Here is a 25,459-nt window from a genome sequence, read left to right on the forward strand (position 1 = left end):
TATAAGCGCTATAATCGCTATTGGCGATATTCTGCCAGAGGTGATTGTCATTAAAAAAAATCGAATGAAGGAAAATAGCCAATCACTGATATATTTGGATTGCAATAGCTATAGCTATTAGCGATTTGTCAATAGCGGCGATGCAATCACCAATAGCGAAATATCGATCCATCACTAATGCAAAGCAAGGTGTTGAAAATGCCTTGTACACCAAATCGAAAACATTTGCAAAAATTCGCTGTCATTCGTGTAAACAATTAGGACACATAAGCCGAAACTGCGGTAAGAAAACAGCAAGGGACGAAAAATCAAAACAAAACACTCAAAAAAGTCAAGTTTTGTTTGCTTCATCGCTTTATGCGAATATTCGCAATAATGAAGACTGGTATGTAGACTCCGGATGTTCTCAACATATGGTAAAAAGTAAAGAATTGATGACAAATCAGAAAAGTGTAAAAAACAAGAGTGTTGTTGTAGCGAATAATAGCAAAATTGCTGTTGAATGCACAGGCGATGTGCAGATTTCGTTACCTGTTAAAAATCAGAATACGAAGGCAACCATAAAGAATGCTGAATATGTTCCTAGCCTGTGTGCAAATTTGTTATCAGTGAGCCAGTTGACAGACAACGGGAAAGAGGTTAGGTTTAAAGGTAATGGATGTGAAATATTCGACGAAAATAAACAGTTGATTGCAAGTGCAAACAAAACAAATGGTTTGTACCGTCTGAACTGCGCACCAAGCAATAGTATAGCAATGACCGTGAAAAACTACGACCTTTGGCATAGGCGATTGGGACATGTTTGCCGCGAAAGTGTCACAGCTATCCAAAATGCTTCTGATGTTATCAAAATTTCGTCGGGTGAAGGCAGCAAATGTGTGGTCTGTATAAAAGGCAAACAGACGCGAACATCGCACAACGAAAAAGGGAGGCGTGCTACACAGCTGTTAGAGCTAATACACAGTGACATAATGGGACCACTAAATGTGCCTTCATTCTCTGGTGCGCGCTATTTGTTAACGTTTGTAGATGACTATTCCAGGAAAGTGTTTGCTACCCCAATTAAGTCGAAAGCCGAAGCTTTCAGAGAATTCGTTAAGTTCAAAACTTTAGCTGAAAATCAATGCTCGCAAACTATAAAAGTCCTTCGGACAGACAACGGGCGTGAGTATGTTAACGAAAAATTTAGTAAATTTCTTACAGAAAATGGCATTATCCACCAAAAAACAACACCCTACACACCGGAACACAATGGCGTTGCCGAAAGGCTCAATCGAACTATCACTGAAAGAGTCAGATGCATGCTCCTCGATGCAAATTTAGAAGACAGATTCTGGGCTGAGGCTGCCGTAACTGCAACGTATCTATTGAACCGTACACCGTGCAGAGGCAACGATGTTAGTCCAGAAGAGTTGTGGTCCGGTCAGAGACCAAACTTGAAGCACATCAAGATTTTTGGATGTAAGGCAATGGCTCACATAGCCAAAGAAAAGCGCAGTAAGTTACAAGCTAAATCACGAGAATGTATTTTGGTTGGCTACAGTACTGAATCAAAGGCATACCGGCTGTACGACCCTGTAACAAAAAATATTATAATCAGTTGTGATGTGGTCTTTCTTGAAAATCAAACTAATAATAGTCCACATACTGCAGTTGGAAAGTCAAATATTGTTAATTTGTGGCTTCCTGAAACAACTCCGATTGCCAATTCAGGGATGGGAAATGTAGAAGAATTGCCAACAGAATACGATAGCCGAGCAACTATAGACGACAGCAAGCAATCACAAAATGATGGCGACTCCACTGTTGAATTTTTATCAACTGACAGCGATGATACGTTTGTCCCAGAACATGATATTACCGCTGAGGTCTATGAACAAATCCGGCGTTCCGAGCGATTAGAGAATGCACCACGACCAAATTACAACTTCTGCGCTACTGGGTATGTAACATCAGATCCAAACACTCTGGAAGAAGCGATGGCAAGCCATGAGCGTGATCTTTGGCAAGCAGCAATGCGTGAGGAAATGGAATCACATAAGATCAACGGCACCTGGAAGTTGTCCGAGCTACCTGTTGGTAAGAAAGCTATCCCATCAAAATGGGTATTTAAGACAAAAGTAAATGACGATGGAAACCCTGTGCGCCATAAAGCCAGGCTTGTGGTTAAAGGTTTCAACCAAAAGCAGGGCGTTGATTACGACGAGACTTTCGCGCCAGTTGCGCGATATACCTCGATTAGGTTTTTACTCGCCTTAGCAGTCAAATATGGTCTGACCGTCTATCAGATGGATGCTGTAACTGCCTTTTTGAATGGCGATCTTGAGCAAGAGATATTCATGATTCAGCAGAGTGGCTTTGATGATGGCTCAGGTCGTGTGGGCAAGCTGCAAAAATCGCTATATGGTCTGAACCAGTCCAGTCGCGTTTGGAACATAAAGCTGAATTCAACTCTAGTAAATTTCGGTTTGCAGCGCAGTAATGTCGACCAATGCGTGTACTTTCTCATTTCTGACAACAAAATGCTGTTTGTTGCAGTCTACGTGGATGATGTCATCCTCTTCGCTAACGATACAGAACTGCTTAACAAACTTAGAGACACGCTTTCTAAAACCTTCAAAATGAAGGATCTGGGTATAGCATCGTCAGTTTTGGGTATCCGTATTACTCAAAATGTGAAAGAAGGAGTAATGAAGATCGACCAGTCCCGCTATATTGCCGATGTAATTCGACGCTTCGGCATGGACGAGTGCAATCCGGTAAGCACACCCCTCGACGTCAACCAAAAGCTATCCGAAGAGATGTGCCCAACTAATGACGACGACAAAAAGGAGATGGCTAGTGTGCCATACATGCAAGCCATTGGATGTCTGCTGTTTGCAGCTCAAGTCACCCGACCTGATATATGCTACGCCGTTAACTTGCTTAGTCGATACAGTACAAATCCAGGGAAGGCTCATTGGACTGCAGTAAAGAGGGTACTACGCTACGTCAAAGGAACTCTCGACAAGGGTTTAGTATACAAAAAAAGTTCGGATGACATAATTGGTTTTTGCGACGCCGACTGGGCAAATGACGTAAGTAACCGCCGCTCAACAACTGGGTATGTTTTTTTATTTCAGAATGCAGCAATTTCTTGGGCTACCAAAAGGCAGCGTACGATAGCTTTGTCAACCACTGAGGCTGAATTAATGTCAATGGTGGCTGCGGTTCAAGAGTCAATCTGGCTTAAGCGTTTAGAAATGGAGTTAGTGCACAGAGCTTCTAAAACAATGACCTTGTTTTGCGACAACAAAAGCGCTATACATATAGCTGAAAACAACTCGTATTCAAGCAGGACAAAACATGTCGATATCAAATCAAAGTTTATCCATGAAAAACTTAAAGATGGGCAAATAACTCTACAAAACATTGGAACGGACAAAATGCTAGCCGATATATTTACAAAAGCATTGTTTGCTCCAAAACTAAAACAATTTTCAAATGAATTTGGATTAATGTAATTTTCATCTTAGCATAAGCAAAATCCTTTATATATTTTTTAGATTGCACAACGTTGCCTAAACTGATTTCGATATATAGTAAAACGTACTTATTATATATTGTTTAAAACTTGAATTGCGCTTGAATGAAATGTAATATTTAATTTAGGGAAGGTGTTGGAAGAAAACTTAAATATTGAACGTGTAAAATACGCTTTCTCAACATGTACTTATTATTGTCAGATGTCGCATGTAAACACAGCCAACATTGCTATGAATAAAGTTTCACCACTTCCGTTTTAACTTGTAACCAAGAATACACGCTTTTTGCTAGAAGTCTCTGCCAGAGCAGTTACCACGCTAACAATTTTAAATATCGATCTGAGATGAGTGCCCATGAACTTACATACTAAATTTCATTATGATACCTCAAAATTTAGTCAAGCTATCGTGTTTACGGACAGACGGACGGACGGACATGGCTAAATGAATTTCTTTTTTCGCCCAGATCATTTTGATATATAGAAGTACATATCTATCTCGATTAGTTTATGCCCTAATTTTTTGATGGTTGTTGTATATACCCAACAAACACTGAAAACAAAAATCTCAAATGTTTGAGGAAAACATCGATTCTCAGTTTGATATTCAACATTATTTATCATTTGAAACAAAATATTTTCTGGAATTTTTCTCAAACGTCGATCTTCAATTTAAAAATAGTTTGAGACGTACTTGGAAATTTTTTTTATCTCAAATGTTTGAGAAAACATTAATTCTCAGTTTGATATTCAGCATTATTAATCATATGAAGCTAAATATTCTCTCAACTTTTTCTCAAACGTTGTTCTTCAACTTGAGAATGGTTTGAGATATACTTGCATTTCGTTCCATTCTGGTTGAAAACCATCGATGAAAAAAAATAAATAAATGTAAGGCGCGATAACCTCCAAAGAGATCTAAGGCCGAGCTTCTCTTCCAACTTGCGTCGTGCTCCTCTTGATTTTCCCTACAAATTGGCCGGACGGGACCTACATGTTTTATGCCGACCTTGAACGGCATCTGCAAGGCAGATGAGTTTTCACTGAGAGCTTTTCATGGCAGAAATACACCCAGAGCGCTTGTCAGACACTGCCGAGGGGCGACCCCGCTTAGAAAAATTTTCTTCTAATTGAAAAACCTTATTTCTAAAATTTTGATGTTGCTTTGCCCGGGAGTTGAACCCAGGGCATACGGTGTGATAGGCGGAGCACGCTACCATCACACCACGGTGGCCGCCACAATCTTCTCACATCTTCTGGTGTTAAATTTTGCGTTCTGATAATAGCCCGGTCATGCGATTTGGAGCTTTTCGGAGTGCTTTCTGTTGAGTTTGGGATATAGGTAACTGGTAAATTATTCTGCTCTTGTTCAAGTTCTACTAAGAAATCACTCTCTGGGAATATTTGGGAATTCAAAGGATAAATACCAGTATCTTTAAAGCCACTTAAAATATTATTTGGAGTGAATGCCATTTAAAACGGCTGATCGGTTAATTTTGCTACATCGTAAATGCTTATTTGCGTCCCATGATGAGTGACCATAAAATCATTGAATGATTTTTTGCAGAATCGTTTGAAAGGCCCAAATACTGAAACGTCCAGTGGCTGCAAGCGGTGAGAAGTATGTGGTGGAAATGACAGTAAAATAATACCATTTTCTAGGCAATATGTTATGCTTTCAAAGCTGCAATGTGAGGCGTGGTTGTCAAGTAAAAGTAAAATCGGTTTGTCCTTACAACAGTTGCTGTTCTTTTGAATATGCCTCAACACGTCTATAAAAAGTTCGGCAACCATCCATCCTGATTTGGAGTTCAAAATGAGAGATCCTGGGAAGCATCCGTGGGAAAACCTAGGGTTTGCACGTATTCTTGGAAAGACATAAACTGGTGGAAGATGATTTCCACATGCATTAATTATACCAACCATAGTCACCAAACTGCCACGCTCTGCAGACACAACCTGTGCTACAGAACGTTGTCCCTTAGCACTAATGACCTATTATAAATAGTAAAAACAATACAGTTCGAGCAAAACAAAGATTTATTCTTTACCTTAGGTGTGTCCATTACAGTAGTTATGCCGGTTTCATCCAAATTGTAAATGTCTTTAGGCTCTAAAGAATACTTTTCATATATCTGACTCAAGTTATTGAAAAACTCCTCCACTGCCGGTTTTGTAAAACCCCTGAGCCTAGCCAAACTAATTTTTTCAGGCTTTCGTTGTGTGAGTGAAGGATTTCGCTTCAAAAATCCATACAGCCAGCTTTCTCCAGCCGCTTTGTTAGTTACCCAAATAGATGGGCATGGTATGTTATTAGCGGCGACATATTCGTAAACAAACCTTTTGAATATATCGTAAGATAATCCATATGCATAAAACGCACACTTCTTAGCATATTCGACTAATTGTTCCTCGTGAAATTTCGTTAGCGTTTGATGACTTGTGTATTTGGAGTGATAAACGAAATTCCCATTACTGCTACTATCATTTCCAGAGTCCGAATCGTTCCTTAAGGGATCTTTTTTCTTCATTCGCATGATCAAAGTTGTCCTTTTTAATGCATATTTTCCGCTGCAGACGTGGCTGTCTCGCGCTTATGCCTTATGTATGCAAGGGCTTTTTTCATATCATCCTCATTTATTTGGGAAAGGTTGGTCTTTTTTTTGTAGTTGCGAACCATTGCTAAAATAACACTAAACGTGAAAATTTTTATTAGGCACTTCTCTTATTAAACATATTTTTTTTTCGTGGGGAACATTTGACATTTGTCAAATGTGCCCCTTCTGCTAAAGTCAAATGTACCCCATTCTACTTACCGTGTTGTTTCTTTTTATTTGGTAAAACGTATTCCACTTCAGAGAAAATAACAATTATATTTCAATACACACACGAAGAGAGTAAGCACTTTCATAGGGTGCTATAAAACAACGTCTTTTATTATCTGAAAGAGAGCTTACACCCGATATACCAAAAATTACTCTTGCGATCGCGGAAATATAAAAACACGTGTTACTCCGATATGCACTGTAATACAATACGGACTTTTTTTGACGTTTACTTTTGCCACAAGAGGCCGCTTCCCTCATCCTTACATTTTAACTAAAGGTGCATATACATGCTGCAGAAGCTGAAGTCAAATGTACCCCAGTGTCAAATGTACCCCGTCTTACCCTACCTTCTTTTAACTGTGGGCGCTGCCACGCCCATTGTCAAAAATTTTACTAATTTTCTATTTTGCGTCTTAAGGTCAACCCACCTACCAAGTTTAATCCTTTTAGTCGTCTTTGGTAATGAATTATCGCACTTTTTCGGGTTTTCGAAATTTTCGATATCGAAAAAGTGGGCGTAGTTATAGTCCGATTTCGTTCATTTTAAATATCGATCTGAGATGAGTGCCCATGAACTTACATACTAAATTTCATTATGATACCTCAAAATTTAGTCAAGCTATCGTGTTTACGGACAGACGGACGGACGGACATGGCTAAATGAATTTCTTTTTTCGCCCAGATCATTTTGATATATAGAAGTACATATCTATCTCGATTAGTTTATGCCCTAATTTTTTGATGGTTGTTGTATATACCCAACAAACACTGAAAACAAAAATCTCAAATGTTTGAGGAAAACATCGATTCTCAGTTTGATATTCAACATTATTTATCATTTGAAACAAAATATTTTCTCGAATTTTTCTCAAACGTCGATCTTCAATTTAAAAATAGTTTGAGACGTACTTGGAAATTTTTTTTATCTCAAATGTTTGAGAAAACATTAATTCTCAGTTTGATATTCAGCATTATTAATCATATGAAGCTAAATATTCTCTCAACTTTTTCTCAAACGTTGTTCTTCAACTTGAGAATGGTTTGAGATATACTTGCATTTCGTTCCATTCTGGTTGAAAACCATCGATGAAAAAAAATAAATAAATGTAAGGCGCGATAACCTCCGAAGAGATCTAAGGCCGAGCTTCTCTTCCAACTTGCGTCGTGCTCCTCTTGATTTTCCCTACAAATTGGCCGGACGGGACCTACATGTTTTATGCCGACCTTGAACGGCATCTGCAAGGCAGATGAGTTTTCACTGAGAGCTTTTCATGGCAGAAATACACCCAGAGCGCTTGTCAAACACTGACGAGGGGCGACCCCGCTTAGAAAAATTTTCTTCTAATTGAAAAACCTTATTTCTAAAATTTTGATGTTGCTTTGCCCGGGGTGTGAACCCAGGGCATACGGTGTGGTAGGCGGAGCACGCTACCATCACACCACGGTGGCCGCCAAAACCATCGATATCATGGAATATTTTCATTAATAATAATGTGAATACTTTTTGCGCTAATGTGCCTAATTTTTAAAGTACATAATAAGTGTTAATGAAACCCAAAAATAAAATAAAACATAGTACAACCTGCTTATTTTATATCAATGCTATCGATAGTAGGGTTTTTTTTTTTTATTACGCGAGCTCGAAAAAAAACGCTCCAGCTAGCTAAACAATTTTATTATGTTGCTTCACAGCGCTGGTGTCAGGTGTCAAAATCATCTATAAAACAATTGCTAATTTAATATTTTTTTTATAAAAAACTCTAGCGCATATTTACTTACGTTTGCTCCATTTTGTTTCACTTTATTTTGTTATTGACGTTTATCTGCACATTCGTATGTTCATTTCATTCGCTCGTTCACAATAGTGCCCTATTTTTGAATATGCAACACTATACAACACTATCAATCAGGTCGACAATTACCTAAGCGGTTTCAACTGTAAGCGCTTAGCCAACTCAACTCGATTACTTTTTATTGTTACTTTCCATGCAATTCGATAAGCTAGCTAGTGTTTTAATTGTACTAGTTAGAAACGAAATACAGCTAGTGTCGTCGATAGTGCCGTTGATAATTCGTCGATCTCTAATTTGCATACTTTAGCTGGAAATGTAAACAAGCAATTTTATTGAGTAAAGTTGGACATAAAGTAAAAAATAAGGAAGTATTTATACATTTTAATAATATTAAGTGATATTGTACTACATTATGCATAAATCTAAACGAGTTAAAAGTGAATTGAGGAAAATAATAAAGTTGCTTACCGAAAGTGGCACAACAGTGGATTCCATTTTGTTCCGCTTTATTCTCGCTTGAGAAAAAGTTGAGAATCCAAAAATTCTCAATTTGAAAATAAAGAAAAATTCCACATTAAAAATGTGCCTCTTAGCTTGAGAATGCTATCAACGGTTATTTGAAATGCATTTGAAAACTAACGTTTGAAATGTGAGAAATGGACTGATTCTCAAATGCATCTCAAACTGAGAATTGACAAACATGTATATTGGGTAATGTCGTCTGCGCTCTCTGTTACTATGCACATGTGTGCGTAGTTTTTTCCTGTCCCATCAAGTGATGAAACGATACTAGTACATACATGTAGGTATCGATACTTTTGGTCTGATACAAAGAAAATTTTAATCGATAATTTTGTACCGAGTACTAAGTAGGTATCGGGAACAAGTAAGGAAGGCTAAGTTCGGGTGTAACCGAACATTACATACTCACCTGAGAGCTTTGGAGACAAAATAAGGGAAAATCACCATGTAGGAAAATGAACCTAGGGTAACCCTGGAATGTGTGTGTGACATGGGTATCAAATGGAAGGTATTAAAGAGTATTTTAGAAGGAAGCGGGCCATAGTTCTATAGGTGCACGCCATTTCGGGATATCGCCATAAAGGTGAACCAGGGGCGACTTTAGAATGCGTGTTGTACGATATGGGTATCAAATGAAAGGTGTTAATGAGTATTTTAAAAGGGAGTGGGCCTTAGTTCTATGGGTGGACGCCTTTAAGAGATATCGCCTTAAAGGTGGACCAGAGGTGACTCTAGAATGTGTTTGTACGATATGGGTATTAAATGAAAGGCGTTAATAAGTATTTTAAAAGGGAATGGGCCATAGTTATATACATAGATGGACCCCTTTTCGAGATTTCGCCATAAAGGTGGACCAGGGGTGACTCTAGAATGTGCTTGTACGATATGGTTATCAAATGAAAGGTGTTAATGAGTATTTTAAACGGAAGTGGGACTTAGTTCTATAGGTATACGCCTTTTCATTTCATTTTTATTGAGCATTTTTCTTATACCTATCTATTTACATATGTAGCAAAGTTACAATAGCAAAATAAAAATAAAAAAGTTTAACATTATGAAGTATAAACTAAAGAATGCATAATATGTGTATGAGATCTTGTAGATATAAGAAAAAGGTAAGACATTTTTATACCTTTCATGAAAATGAATTGGTATATTAATTTCTTCACGAAACCCAAAATTGTAAGTCCTTCAAGGAAAATAGATAGACCCACCATTAAGTATACCGAAATAATCTGGATGAAGAGCTGAGTTGATTTAGCCATGTCCGTCTGTCCGTCCGTGCGTCTGTCTGTTTGTATGCAAACTAGTCTCTCAATTTTTGGGATATCTTGTTAAAATTTGGTGAGCGGGTGTATTTTGGTGTCCGATTAGACATTTGTCGGAACCAGCCGGATCGGTTCACTATAGCATATATCCTCCATACCACCGATTTTTCAGAAAAAGAGGATTTTTGTCATATCTTCCTTAATTTAACAGATTGAAGCTTCAAACTTCACCATATAATTTCGTATATTGCACATATTGTTGAAAAATTTGATGAGATCGGTCGTATATATAGTATATATCCCACAAAACCGATTGTTCAGATAAGAAACTTTTCGTAATTACTGCCCTATTTTAAGAGCTAGAGGCTTCAAATTTCAACAAGTGCTTACGTACATAGCATATATTGTTGTCTGAAAAAATCATAAAGATCGGTGGTATATATAGTATATAGATGGTGGTATATATAGTATATATGGGGTATTCCATCCCATTTCGACCAATTTTGAACCCGACCCCTTTAGAATTGGCTGAAAGTTTTTCTTCTTTTTCTAGCTTACGAAAGACGTTTTTCAGAATTTTTTCAAATTTTTTTATCCAATTCAAAAAAAGTTATGAATTTTTAAAAAAACATCGTTTTTGTTTTCAAAATGCTATGACTTTTTCAGAAATTGATCGTTTGGGATCTTTTTTTTTTAAATTTGTTTTTAAATGTACTTTTCGGAAAAAATACAAAAAAATTTTTAAAGTTTTTTTTTTTAATTTTTCAGTTTTTCGAATTTTGCCATTTTTTTTTCTCATAAAAACTTCAATTAATTCTGCAATCATCCCCATTAATCCCGGAGTGGGCCAATTTTTTTTTATCAATTTTATTTATATAACAAATGTAAGAAAATGATTTTGAAGTATTCTTTTCTTTATATATTGTAACGAATTTGCTGCAAATCCTCTTATTTGCCCCTTTTGCTAGGTTCGTATCGCTAAACTGTTGAATAAATAACTCCAATATTGAATAATGGAAAAATGGCCTTTATTAAAATGCTTCACAATAACACTCAAACTGTGCAACGAATAGCTTAATAACCAAACTGATAGCTCAAATGAAACTCAAAATAATACTGGTATTGCTCGCTAGATATCTTCTTAGTCGTAATTGCTGATCAACTCAAATCAAACTGAACTACTTCTTACTCGCTGGCGCCGCTTTTATAGTTTACGCTGCATACTTCTAGGCTCTTCGATTTCCAGAAGTTACTAGTTGTTTCGGCTACAAAATCGCCAGCCACAACTACGTGCACAAATTATTGCTCTCTCTTGTGACAACTCAGATAAGGTATATGCATGTGTTTGTAGTTTACAGTCTCCCGCAAACACATAAGCGTATAAGTAAATTCATCGGTGTGTGACATCTCATCTCTTGCTGCCTTGTATGTAAATGTTGCTCGTCGGAATGTGTACATATGTGTAGACGCAATTATTTATTCGTTTAGATAGATACATAATGATTGAATTATTGATGTGCATTCACGTCACTGCTTAGATCGGCTTAGAGCTGGCAGCACTCCTTAGTTTTGCTAATATTCGTAACACTGCCCTCCACCTAAGTCTGATCGTCCCGATCAGACAAATTTCTCGATCTAAACGCTGCTAGCATCGCCAAATGTACCACTCTTCTACTCCGTGGTTTCTCAATGCTTTGTATGCGGTAGATGGTATCACTGAGCTTCTTCACAATCTTGTACGGGCCTTCCCAACTGCACCGAAATTTGGATGGAACAACTTTCCGCCGGTGAGGGTTGTATAACAGTACCAAATCTCCCGCCAAGAAACTTTTCGAATTATTGTTCTCATGGTACCTGTGTTTCATCGTACCACTCAATACCCTGGTTCGTTCCTTTACACTCTGTTGTTTGGCCGATGAACTACTTCGTAGAGCTTGCGCAGGACGGATTTGCTTTGCATAATCAGTATCGTTCCCACGTTTCCCCACAGTAGTGCGCTCTGGATTGAAACTACCCTCGCATTCCTTCTCGATTTTAGTACGTCCGTTAGGGCTTTTCAATGCCAGTGTTTCTCTCGCAGGTACTTTTGATTTTGATTTATTTGGCCCATTCGATCTATCAACCTTTACCTTTGAATTTCGTGGCCTTCGTTGAGTATTCTCCACCAGTACCCGATTACTGCTGAACCCTTTTTCCAAACTAAAGTTAAGTGGCACATCTTGGTTCTCATAACGCATCACCCTTCTCTGCATATCGATCTTGATGTCATGGTCAACCAAGAAATCCACTCCCAATATAACTTCATCAACAATCTCCGCCACAACAAATTTGTGTAGGACCATGACCTTCCCAATCAATACTTCACATATCACTTCTCCCTGAACTTGGTTATACTCGCCAGTGACCGTACGCAACTTTGCTCCAGGTAACGGTTTTACTCTCCTGTTGACCAAGTCAGATCGGATCAAGGAATGAGATGCGCCCGTATCTACAGTCAGTATTCGTTCTTTGCCATCCACATTCCCTCTGACGGTAAGACTGCTCGATTTTCTACCAATTTGCGACACAGATATCACAGGGCATTCAATAGCTGGATCTAGCTCTCTACCTCTTACTCGCTCTTGCTCATCTCCTCCAGCTTTGCGTTTACGCCCACCCACATTGTTGGAACTATTAAGGCCAAGATCGCAATGACGTGCAATGTGACCGGACTTCCCGCATTTGAAGCATTTGATAACTTTTTCACTCTGCTTTTGCGATCCTTTCAGCGCCTCCAATATTGCGTCTACCCACTCTGGCCTTTCTACTTCCACACGGCGTGCTTTGAAAACTGGCTTACACAGAAGCGACGCCGTTTCCTGAATCAGAGCTTGTGACACCGTTTCTGCGAATGTTGGCTTTGGGTTCGCGTATGTGGCTCGCTTCGTTTCCACGTCTCGTATGCCATTTATAAAACTCTGGATTTTTACCCTCTCGGTGTATTCCACGGATGCGTCCGCATTTGCGAGATGAGCCAACCTTTCAACATCTGAAGCAAACTCTTGCAAAGTCTCATTCGCTCTTTGGTGACGGTTTTGCAACTCAATTTGGAATATCTGTTTCCTATGCTCGCTTCCGTAACGTCTCTCGACAGCGGCCATCAATGCTTCATAGTTGTTCCGCTCTCCTTCGGGAATCGTCTGTAGGATTTCGGCTGCTGGCCCCTTCAATGCCACGAACAGTGCAGCAACTTTATCTTCAGCATTCCATTGGTTCACTGCTGCGGTCTTCTCAAACTGTAGCTTAAAGACCTGAAAAGGAACAGAACCGTCAAAAGATGGAGTTTTTACCTTTGTATTACTCGCTGAAGCAGCCGGCCGATTAAGTTGCAATTCCTGTATACGACCTCTCAACGCATCCACCTCTGCCTCGAATTTTTCTTCAAACTGCATTATTTTTTCGTCCATGCGCGCTTCGAGTTTTGATGATATACGCGCCTCTTGTGCTTCTAGTTGTACTGTTATGCGTGCCTCTTGTTCTTTCAGTTGGGTTGCCATATATGTCTTTTGTTCTTCCAGCTGTGATGACATATTTGTGGATATTTGTGATGATATTTCTGTTATACGTGCCTCTTGTGCTTCCATCTTGGATGTTAAAAGTGTCTCCTGCGATTCTAGTTGTGATGCCATATATGTCTTCTGTTCTTCCATCTTGGTTGTTATACGGTTCTCCTGCGATTCTAGTTGTGATGCCATATATGTCTTCTGTTCTTCCATCTTGGATGTTATACGGTTCTCCTGCGATTCCATATATGTCTGCTGTTCTGCCAGTTGAGATGACACTGTCGATGTTTGAGCAGATATTGCAGCTAAAATCATGTTCAAATCTGTACTGGTAACCGTCTGCGGTGTTTCGTTCTTCTCTTCAATTTTTGTTGTCTCCTCGCCATCAAGATGAAAGACATGCTCTTCCACATCAATTCCTTCTGCTTCCATTGCTTCTCGTAGCCGTGCCTGAAGTTCGAGTTTAACGCCGCTTGTATTCAATCCACGGCTCTCCAACTCCTTCTTCAGTTGCGGTATCTTCAATTCACTTAACTTTGCCATGTCCTTGTTGTCCTCCGGAATTTATTCAACAATTCCTCTTCTGACACCAATTGTAACGAATTTGCTGCAAATCCTCTTATTTGCCCCTTTTGCTAGGTTCGTATCGCTAAACTGTTGAATAAATAACTCCAATATTGAATAATGGAAAAATGGCCTTTATTAAAATGCTTCACAATAACACTCAAACTGTGCAACGAATAGCTTAATAACCAAACTGATAGCTCAAATGAAACTCCACTAATCAAAATAATACTGGTATTGCTCGCTAGATATCTTCTTAGTCGTAATTGCTGATCAACTCAAATCAAACTGAACTACTTCTTACTCGCTGGCGCCGCTTTTATAGTTTACGCTGCATACTTCTAGGCTCTTCGATTTCCAGAAGTTACTAGTTGTTTCGGCTACAAAATCGCCAGCCACAACTACGTGCACAAATTATTGCTCTCTCTTGTGACAACTCAGATAAGGTATATGCATGTGTTTGTAGTTTACAGTCTCCCGCAAACACATAAGCGTATAAGTAAATTCATCGGTGTGTGACATCTCATCTCTTGCTGCCTTGTATGTAAATGTTGCTCGTCGGAATGTGTACATATGTGTAGACGCAATTATTTATTCGTTTAGATAGATACATAATGATTGAATTATTGATGTGCATTCACGTCACTGCTTAGATCGGCTTAGAGCTGGCAGCACTCCTTAGTTTTGCTAATATTCGTAACAATATTATGGTAATCTACGATTAAAATAACCAGGATTAATGACTGACACAGTAAACGAGTCATTTTAATCGTAGATTACCATAATATATAAATAAAAGAATACTTAAAAATCATTTTATTACATTTTTTTTGTTATATAAATAAAATTGATTAAAAAAAAATTTTATTTTTGAAATTGTTTTTTTTCAATTAAATAAAAAAAAAAATATAAAAAAAAATCGGCCCACTCCGGGATTAGTCGGGATTCTTGCAGAATTTATTGAAGTTTTTTATGAGAAAAAAAAATGGCAAAATTCGAAAAATCTCGAAAAACTGAAAAATTAAAAAAAAAAAAAAACTTTAAAATTTTTTTGTATTTTTTCCGGAAAGTACATTTAAAAACAAATTTAAAAAAAAAAGATCCCTAACGGTCAATTTTTGAAAAAGTTATAGCATTTTGAAAACAAAAACGGTGTTTTTTTTTAAATTCATAACTTTTTTTGGGTTGGATGAAAAAATTTGAAAAAATTCTGAAAAACGTCTTTCGTAAGCTAGAAAAAGAAGAAAAACTTTCAGCCAATTCTAAAGGGGTCGGGTTGGGATGGAATACCCCATATATATAGTATATATATATATTTTCGCAATTTCAGCCACATTTTAACAGCTAGAAACTTCATATTTCACCGAATGCTTACGTATATAGCATATATTGTTGTCTGAAAAAATCATAGAGATCGGTTTTATATATAGTATATATCTCATACAACCGATTGTACAGATAAGAATCTTTTCGCAATATCTACCCAATTTCAACAGCTATAAGCTTCAAATTTCACCGATTGCTTACGTATATAGTATATATTGTTGTGTAAAAAAATCATAGAGATCGGTGATTTATATAATATATATATGTATGATGGTATATCATATATAAAAAGAAGTGTACATTTTAATTGTCACTCCATAACTCGAGAACGGATAGAAAGATTGCCATGAAATTTTTAGGATAACTTAATAGGAACACGGAGAGTGTTTGTGAAAAGTTTTTTTTTCGGTAAGTGGACCAGGGACCGATTTATTCTAAACTGTCGTATATATGGCTCGATTTGCCTGAAATTTGGTATGTAGGTAGCGTTATATCTAGAATAAATATCGGATAATTTTTCTTCCGGGAAGTAGACCAGGATACTTATTGGTGACCAGGGTCTCGAGAAATAGGACAAAAAGTGGACCCGGGCGCCCCTAGAATGTGTTTATACAATATGGATATCAAATGAAAGCTGTAGATGAGTGCTTTAGTACAGGGTAGTTTTCATACCTATTGGTGACTAGGGTCCCCAGATATAGGCCAAAACGTGGACCCGGGCACCCCTAGAATGTGTTTATACAATATGGATATCAAATGGAAGCTGTTGATGAGTGCTTTAGTACAGGGTAGTTTTCATACCTATCCCTGACTAGGGTTTCGAGGTATAGGCCAGAACGTGGACCCGGGCACTCCTAGAATGTGTTTATACAATATGGATATCTGATGAAAGCAGTTGATGAGTGCTTTAGTACAGGGTAGTTTTTATACCTATTGGTGACTAGGGTCTCGAGATATAGGCCAAAACGTGGAACTGTTACTGAGAGCTTTTAAGTAATTTTCATTGTGATATTCGATTTAGTCGCATCAACCTGGCAGAACTGATAAATATGCATTCGAAGCCGAAATAAAGATATGAATTTATAATACCTACATACCTATTTACATACGTCCTATTCGATTCGCCTGAAGTTGGTATATAAATTTGCCTATATTAGTATTTCCGATGCTTTTTTCTGGGAAGTAGACCAGAGACAGACTGGGACTGAGACTGAGACTCCGAGTGGGACTGGGACTGAGACTCGGAATGGGACTGGAACAAAATACATACCACCCTCTGGGACTGGCAATAAGATATGAAGAAGAATGAGAAAAACTTGAGAGAAGAGAAAAGAGAGAAGGAGACTGAGAAAGAGATAGAATGAGACGAAGATGGAGATATATGAAGCCAAAAATACGGAGGGAGAAGTGAATACAAAGATTAGGAAAAAGTGTAGAGGGCGAGGGAGAGTTAGACGGAAAAAGCTTATTAAAATGTATGCAGATATACAAATTTAGGGCAGAACAACGTCTGCCGGGTCTGCTAGTATAGTATATATTGTAACGAATTTACTGCAATTCCCCTTATTTGCAATCTTCTGCCAACGTTCGTATCGCTAAACTGTTGAATAAATAACTCCAATATTGAATAATGGAAAAATGACCTTTATTAAAGTACTCCACAATAACACTTATACTTTGCAACGAATAGCTTGCTTAATAACCAAACTGATTGATAGCTGAAATGAAACTGATTATTCATGCCTCAGCCTCTGCCGCTTTTATACTCTTCGGTTTCCTCGTTCACCCATTTCCCGTAAGGTCTAGTAATTCCGTGAACCTGATGCTTGTTTATGAGCACATACACGTATATTTGCAATTTGTATCCATATGCGTATGTATATGTGAGCGGCTGATGATGACATGCGCTCGTGTGTATCTCTCTCTGTTGCCCCGCATGTTTGTGTGCAGACATAGTGATTAATTTGTTTACGTACATACAAGCGTAGCAGCTTGCTTCATTGTGTTGTGGCTTTATTTACTTAGTATCAGATTAGTGATGGGAGTATCACTTAGTGTCACTGATAATCGTCACAATATATATAATATATATATATTTTTTTTGCAATTTCAGCCTTTTTAACACCTATAAGCTTCAAATTTCACCAAGTGCTTACGTGTATAGCATATATATATTGATGTCTGGAAAATCATTGAGATCGGTGGTATACATAGTATTATCTCATACAACCGATTGTTCAGATAAGAAACTTTGCACAATTTCTGCCCCGTTTTAACAGCTAGAAGCTTCAAATTTCACCAAATGCTTACGTATATATCATATATAGTTGTCTGAAAAAATCATAGAGATCGGAGGTATAAATATTATATACCCCATATAAACTGTCATTTTTGCCCCTTTTTTACGGCTAGAAACTTCAAAATTCATCAAATTTCATCAAACTTTATATATTTTTGAAATACGTGATTCGTAGTCATAGTTTTTACATGCAGACAACAAAAAACGTGAAGCTTTGCATCCTCACACAAAGGACCTACCTATTTTTATACTCAGTTGAGCAGAGCTCACAGAGTATATTAACTTTGATTGGATAATGGTTGGTTGTACAGGTATAAAGGAATCGAGATAGATATAGACTTCCATATACCAAAATCATCAGTATCGAAAAAAAAATTCGATTGAGCCATGTCCGTCCGTCCGTCCGTCTGTCCGTTAACACGATAACTTGAGTAAATTTTGAGGTATCTTGATGAAATTTGGTATGTAGATTTCTGGGCACTCATCTCAGATCGCTATTTAAAATGAACGATATCGGACAATAACCACGCCCACTTTTTCGATATCGAAAATTTCGAAAAATCGAAAAAGTGCGATAATTCATTACCAAATACTCATTAAGCGATGAAGCTTGGTAGGTGTGTTGAGCTTATGACGCAGAATAGAAAACTAGTAAAATTTTGGACAATGGGCGTGGCACCGCCCACTTTTAAATGAAGGTAATTTAGAAGTTTTGCACGCTGTAATTTGGCAGTCGTTGAAGATATCATGATGAAATTTGGCAGCAACGTTACTCTTATTACTTTATGTCTGCCTAATAAAAATTAGCAAAATCGGAGAACGACCACGCCCACTTTTTAAAAAAATTTTTTTTTTAAATTCAAATTTTAAAAGAAATGTTAATATCTTTACAGCATATAAGTAAATTATGCCAACATTCAACTCCAGTAATGATATGGTGCAACAAAATACAAAAATAAAAGAAAATTTCAAAATGGGCGTGGCTCCGCCCTTTTTCATTTAATTTGTCTAGGATGCTTTTAATGCCATAAGTCGAACAAAAACTAACCAATCCTTGTGAAATTTCGTAGAGGCTTAGCTCCTAGGATGATAACTGTTTTCTGTGAAAACGAGCGAAATCGGTTGAAGCCACGCCCAGTTTTTATACACAGTCGACCGTCTGTCCTTCCGATTGGCCGTTAACACGATAACGGTCGATATATCTTTACTAAACTCAGTTCACGTACTATTCTGAACTTACTTTGTATTGGTGTAAAAAATGGCCGAAATCCGACTATGAGCACGCCCACTTTTTCGATATCGAAAATTACGAAAAATGAAAAAAATGCCATAATTATATACCAAATACGAAAAAAGGAATGAAACATGGTAATTGTATTGGTCTATTGACGCAAAATATAACTTTAGAAAAAAACTTGGTAAAATGGGTGTGACACCTACCATATTAAGTAGAAGAAAATGAAAAAGTTTTGCAGGGCGAAATCAAAAGCCCTTGGAATCTTGGAAGGAATACTGTACGTGGTATTACGTATATAAATAAATTAGCGGTACCCGACAGATGATGTTCTGGATCACCCTGGTCCATATTTTGGTAGATATCTCGAAAACGCCTTCACATATACAACTAAGGGCCACTCCCTTTTAAAACCCTCATTAATACCTTTAATTTGATACCCATATCCTACAAACACATTCTAGAGTCACCCCTGGTCCACGTTTATGGCGATATCTCGAAAAGGCGTCCACATATAGAACTAAGGCCCACTCCTTTTTAAAATAATCATTAACACCTTTCATTTGATACCCATATCGTAAAAACAAATTCTATAGTCAGCCCTGATCCACCTTCATGTCGATATCTCGAAAAGGCGTCCACCTATAGAACTAAGGCCCACGCCTTTTTAAAATACTCATTAACACCTTTCATATCGTACAAACAAATTCTAGAGTCATTCCTGGTCTACTTTTATGTCGATATCTCGAAAAGGCGTCCACCTATAGAACTAAGACCCACGCCCTTTTAAAATACTCCTTAAAACCTTTCATTTGATACCCATATCGTACAAACAAATTCTAGAGTCACCCCTGGTCCACCTTTATGGCGATATCTCGAAAAGGCGTCCATAGAACTAAGGCCCACACCCTTTTAAAATACTCATTAGCACCTTTCATTTGATACACATATTGTACAAACGCATTCTAAAGTCACCCCTGGTCTACCTTTATGGAGATATCTCGAAAAGGCGTCCACCTATAGAACTAAGACCCACTCCCTTTTAAAATACTCATTAACATCTTTCATTTGATACCCATATCGTACACAAAAATTCTAGAGTCACCCCTGGCCCACCTTTATGGCGATTTCTCGAAAGGGCATCCACCTATAGAACTAAGGCCCACACCCTTTTAAAATACTCTTTAGCACCTTTTATTTGATACCCATATCGTACAAACAAATTCTAGAGTCACCCCTGGTCCACCTTTATGGCGATATCACGAAAAGGCGTCCACCTATAGAACTAAGGCCCACGCCCTTTTAAAATACTCATTAACACCTTTCATTTGGTACCCATATCGTACAAACGCATTCTAGAGTCACCCCTGGTATACCTTTATGGATATATCTCGAAAAGGCGTCCACCTATATAACTAAGACCCACTCCCTTTTAAAATACTCATTAACACCTTTCATTTGATACCCATATCGTACACAAAAATTCTAGAGTCACCCCTGGTCCACCTTTATGGCGATATCTCGAAAAGGCGTCCACCTATAGAACTAAGACCCACGCCCTTTTAAAATACTCATTAACACCTTTCATTTGATACCCATATCGTACACAAAAATTCTAGAGTCACCCCTGGCCCACCTTTATGGCGATATCTCGAAAGGGCATCCACCTATAGAACTAAGGCCCACTCCCTTTTAAAATGCTCATTAACACCTTTCATTTGATACCCATATCGTACAAACAAATTCTAGAGTCACCCCTGATCCACCTTTATGGCGATATCTCGAAAAGGCGTCCACCTATAGAACTAAGGCCCACACCCTTTTAAAATACTCATTAACACCTTTCATTTGATACCTATATTGTACAAACGCATTCTAGAGGCACCCCTGGTCCACGTTTATGGCGATATCCCGAAAAGGCATCCACCCATAGAACAAAGGCCCACTCCCTTTTAAAACACTTATAGCACTTTTCGTTTGACACCCATATTGTACAAACGCATTCTAGAGTCAACCCAGGTCCACTTTTATAACGATATTCCGAAATGCGTCCACCTATAGAACTTAGGCCCACTCCCTTTTAAAATACCCATTAACACCTTTCATTTGATACCCATATAGCACAAACAAATTCTAGAGTCACCCCTGGTCCACGTTTATGGCGATATCTCGAAAAGGCGTCCACATATAGAACTAAGGCCCACACCCTCTTAAAATACTCATTAATACCTTTTATTTGATACCCAAATCGTACAAAATAAATTCTAGAGTAACCCCTGGTCCACCTTTATGGCGATATCTCGAAAAGACGTCCACCTATAGAACTTAGGCCCACTCCCTTTTAAAATTATCATTAACACATTTCATTTGATACCCATATCGTACAAACAAATTCTCGAGTCAAGCCTGGTCCACCTTTATGGCGATATCCCTAAATGGCGTCCATCTATAGATCTATGGCACACTCCCTCATAAAATACTCTTTAGTGCCTTTCATTTGATAGACATGTCATACAAACACATTCCAGGGTTACCCTAGGTTCCTTTTACAACATGGTGATTTCCCTTACTTTGTCTCCACAGCTCTCAACTGAGTATGTAATGTTCGGTTACACCCGAACTTAGACTTCCTTACTTATTTATTTTATATTTATCTTAAACATCGTTTAGGTATGTAGATCTGTTCACTATATATTTCTTATCTTATACATCTGATTATTTGGAGATTACGAACGGGATAAGATTATTGTTCAGCCCCATTCATGAAAGGTATGAAGTCTTCGGCACAGTCGCAAACAGTCCCGTCCTTACTTGTTTATATTAAGCTTAACATAGTGACAAATGTCATATCTATCAAAAATATTGAAACATTAGTGCAGTGGGGTGAATGCTAAATATTGAAATTAAGTTATACTTTTTTTTATAACCTACATATGATTTTTAGCCTAATTACGAGATGCTACTATTGGAAAAGCTAAAAGTAAGTGAAAAAAGAAATAATGGTGTAGGTATGTAAAATAAAGTAAAGAAAGTTACTACTATTATTTTCTTTTGGTCTCTGTTATTAAGCTGCTTATTGAATAGGTGGCAGCAAAACTTCGATTTCATTATGTGAAAATCTCAGGAGAAAGGATTTCACACATTTTGTAAATTGTAGAATATTCCTCATGGCCCGAATTTCGGAGGGTAGTATATTGAAGGATTTCCTGGATACAATTGTATAAAACTTTGTTGAGTGTGTGGTTCGATAACTGTAGGATGAAAGTTTATCCTAAGGTTATAAGTTTCCGCCTCATACTCTGCAGATAACCACACCAGTGAAAAAGATTTTTAAAACTTTAAAATAATAAAGGTCTCTTATTGGAAGGATCTCTAGACCTCCAAAAAGCTCTCTTGTGGGATGCAGTCGATTTACATTATATATTTTACGAATAACACATTTTTTGTAAAACAGGATAGACTGAATTTTGTTGAAGGATGATCTACAGTTACACCTAGATACCGAAAGTTTTCAACAACATCAATTATAAAGCACTCGTTATTGCAATTAGCGAGCGGAATAAAAATATCATACTGAGCCATGTGGCACGAATTATCGTGGAGAGCGAGACGCTCACAACTCGAGGAATGGAAAACAATGTCTACGTCTGGTCTTATTTTTGCATTCAAGCTAAAAAACATTAGTTTGGTTTTATTGCTAACAATGAGCTCGTAATTAGCAAACCACGTTCTTAAAATATGTATATTATGATTTATGCTACTTATCAATTCGAACGTATTTGATGAGCCATAAGCAATCGCTAGATCATCAGTAAATGCAGTGACCTTCCCCAAGAATGGCATGTCGAAAATTGAATTCACGTAAACCAGAAATAAAATAGGACCGAGGACAGAACCTTGTGGAACGCCAACTTTAATTGGATTAAAGCTACTGAGGGTTCCGCAGACTTTAACGCTGTACTCTTCCAGTAAGATACGATTTGAACCACTCATGTATAAATCCTCGAAAGCCAGTATGATATAATTTATCAAGTAGAATTACATGATCCACAGTATCAAAAGCTTTTGTGATGTCAACGAAAAGACTCGCGCAATTTTTTTTACTGTCCAACCCTTGGCGAATAAATATACACAATTCTAATAGAGCATCCTCGGTTGACCGGTTGGCTCTAAATCCGAACTGCCTTGGGCTGAAAAAGCTCTTGCTTTCAGGAAATAGTAAAATATGGCTTTTAAGGGCTTTCTCGAAAACCTTAGAAATGGAAGGTACTAATGAAATTGGCCTATAATTGTTTTTATCTTCCCTGTTACCCTTTTTGAATAGAGGAATAGTTATCGCGCATTTCAAGTCTTCTGGAAAAGTTCCTGAGAAAACACTAGCATTGAAGAGATGTTTCAGAATGTCTAGTAGGTTAAGGGCTACATTTTTAAGCAATCGGTTGGAAATAGCATCATAACCACAAGAACCGGATTTGTTAAGTTGTTTTATTATTGTTAGGATCTCAGAGCCAGAGAAAGTTTCAAACAAAAAACTATTGCCTGAACTAGTTCCTTCCCTACCTGACATCACACAATCGCAGGAAGAGGAATTATATTGACAAACTGAAACAAAACAAGTAAGGAAGGCTAAGTTCGGTTGTAACCGAACTTTACATACTCAGTTGAGAGCTGTGGAGACAAAGTAAGGGAAAATCACCATGTTGTAAAAAGAACCTAGGGTAACCCTGGCATGTGTTTGTATGACTTGTGTATCAAATGGAAGGTATTAAAGAGTATTTTCAAGGAAGTGGGCCATAGTTCTATAGATGGACGCCATTTAGGGATATCGCCATAAAGGTGGACCAGGCCTGACTCTAGAATTTGTTTGTACAATATGGGTATCAAATGAAATGTGTTAATGATAATTTTAAAAGGGAGTGGGCCTAAGTTCTATAGGTGGACGCCTTTTCGAGATATCGCCATAAAGGTGGACCAGGGGTGACTCTAGAATTTATTTTGTACGATATGGGTATCAAATGAAAGGTATTAATGGGTATTTTAAAAGGGTGTGGGTCTAAGTTCTATAGATGGACGCCTTTTCGAGATATCGCCATAAAGATGGACCAGGGGTGACTCTAGAATTTGTTTGTACGATATGAGTATCAAATGAAAGGTGTTAATGAGTATTTTAAGAGGGCGTGGGCCTTAGTTCTATATGTGGACGCCTTTTCGAGATATCGCCATAAAGGTGGACCAGGGGTGACTATAGAATTTGTTTGTACTATAAGGGTATCAAATGAAAGGTGTTAATAAGTATTTTAAAAGGGAGTGGGCCTTAGTTCTATAGGTAGACGCCTTTTCGGAATATCGTTATAAAAGTGGACCAGGGTTGACTCTAGAATGCGTTTGTACTATATGGGTATCAAACGAAAGGTGTTAATAAGTGTTTTAAAAGGGAGTGGGCCTTAGTTGTATGGGTGGACGCCTTTTCGGAATATCGCCATAAACGTGGACCAGGGGTGACTCTAGAATGCGTTTGTACAATGTGGGTATCAAACGAAAGGTGTTAATGGGTATTTTTAAAGGGCGTGGGCCTTAGTTCTATAGGTAGACGCCTTTTCGAGATATCGCCATAAAGGTGGACCAGGGGTGACTCTAGAATTTGTTTGTACGATATGGGTATCAAATGAAAGGTTTTAATGAGTATTTTAAAAGGGTGTGGGCCTTAGTTCTATAGGTGGACGCCTTTTCAAGATATCGCCATAAAGGTGGACCAGGGGTGACTCTAGGATTTGTTTGTACGATATGGGTATCAAATGAAAGGTGTTAATGAGTATTTTAAAAGGGAGTGGGCCTTAGTTCTATAGGTGGATGCTTTTTCGAGATATCGCTATAAAGGTGGGCCAGGGGTGACTCTAGAATTTTTTTGTACGATATGGGTATCAAATGAAAGGTGTTAATGAGTATTTTAAAAAGGAGTGGGCCTTAGTTCTATATGTGGACGCATTTTCGAGATATCGCCATAAAGGTGGACCAAGGGTGACTCTAGAATTTGTTTGTATGACATGGGTATCAAATGAAAGGTGTTAATGAGTATTTTAAAAGGGAGTGGGCCTTAGCTCTATAGGTGGACGCCTTTTCGGGATATCGTTATAAAGGTGGACCAGGGGTCACTCCAGAATGCGTTTGTACAATATGGGTGTCAAACGAAAGTTGATAATGAGTGTTTTAAAAGGGAGTGGGCCTTAGTTCTATGGGTGGACGCCTTTTCGAGATATTGCCATAAAGGTGGACCAGGGGTGATTCTAGAATTTGTTTGTAAGATATGGGTATCAAATGAAAGGTGTTAATGAGTATTTTAAAACGGAGTGGGCCTTCGTTCTATGGGTGGACGCCTTTTCGAGATATCGCCATAAAGTTGGACCAGGGGTGACTCTAGAATTTGTTTGTACGATATGGGTATCAAATAAAAGGTGTTAATGAGTATTTTAAAAGGGAGTGGGCCTTAGTTTTATAGGTGGACGCCTTTTCGAGATATCGCCATAAAGGTGGACCAGGGATGACTCTAGAATGCGTTTATA

The 25,459-nt window shown here is 37.9% G+C and overlaps 1 protein-coding gene across 10 annotated transcripts in view; it reads left to right on the forward strand.

The window, feature by feature from the left end:
• LOC137240360 (CUGBP Elav-like family member 1) overlaps positions 1–25,459 on the forward strand; it is a 1,194,531-nt gene that overhangs the window by 726,260 nt on the left and 442,812 nt on the right. The gene's annotated exons all lie outside the window — the stretch shown is intronic.

Source organism: Eurosta solidaginis, chromosome 2 (assembly GCF_040869045.1).
Source record: "Eurosta solidaginis isolate ZX-2024a chromosome 2, ASM4086904v1, whole genome shotgun sequence".
In the NCBI taxonomy this organism is placed as follows: domain Eukaryota; kingdom Metazoa; phylum Arthropoda; class Insecta; order Diptera; family Tephritidae; genus Eurosta; species Eurosta solidaginis.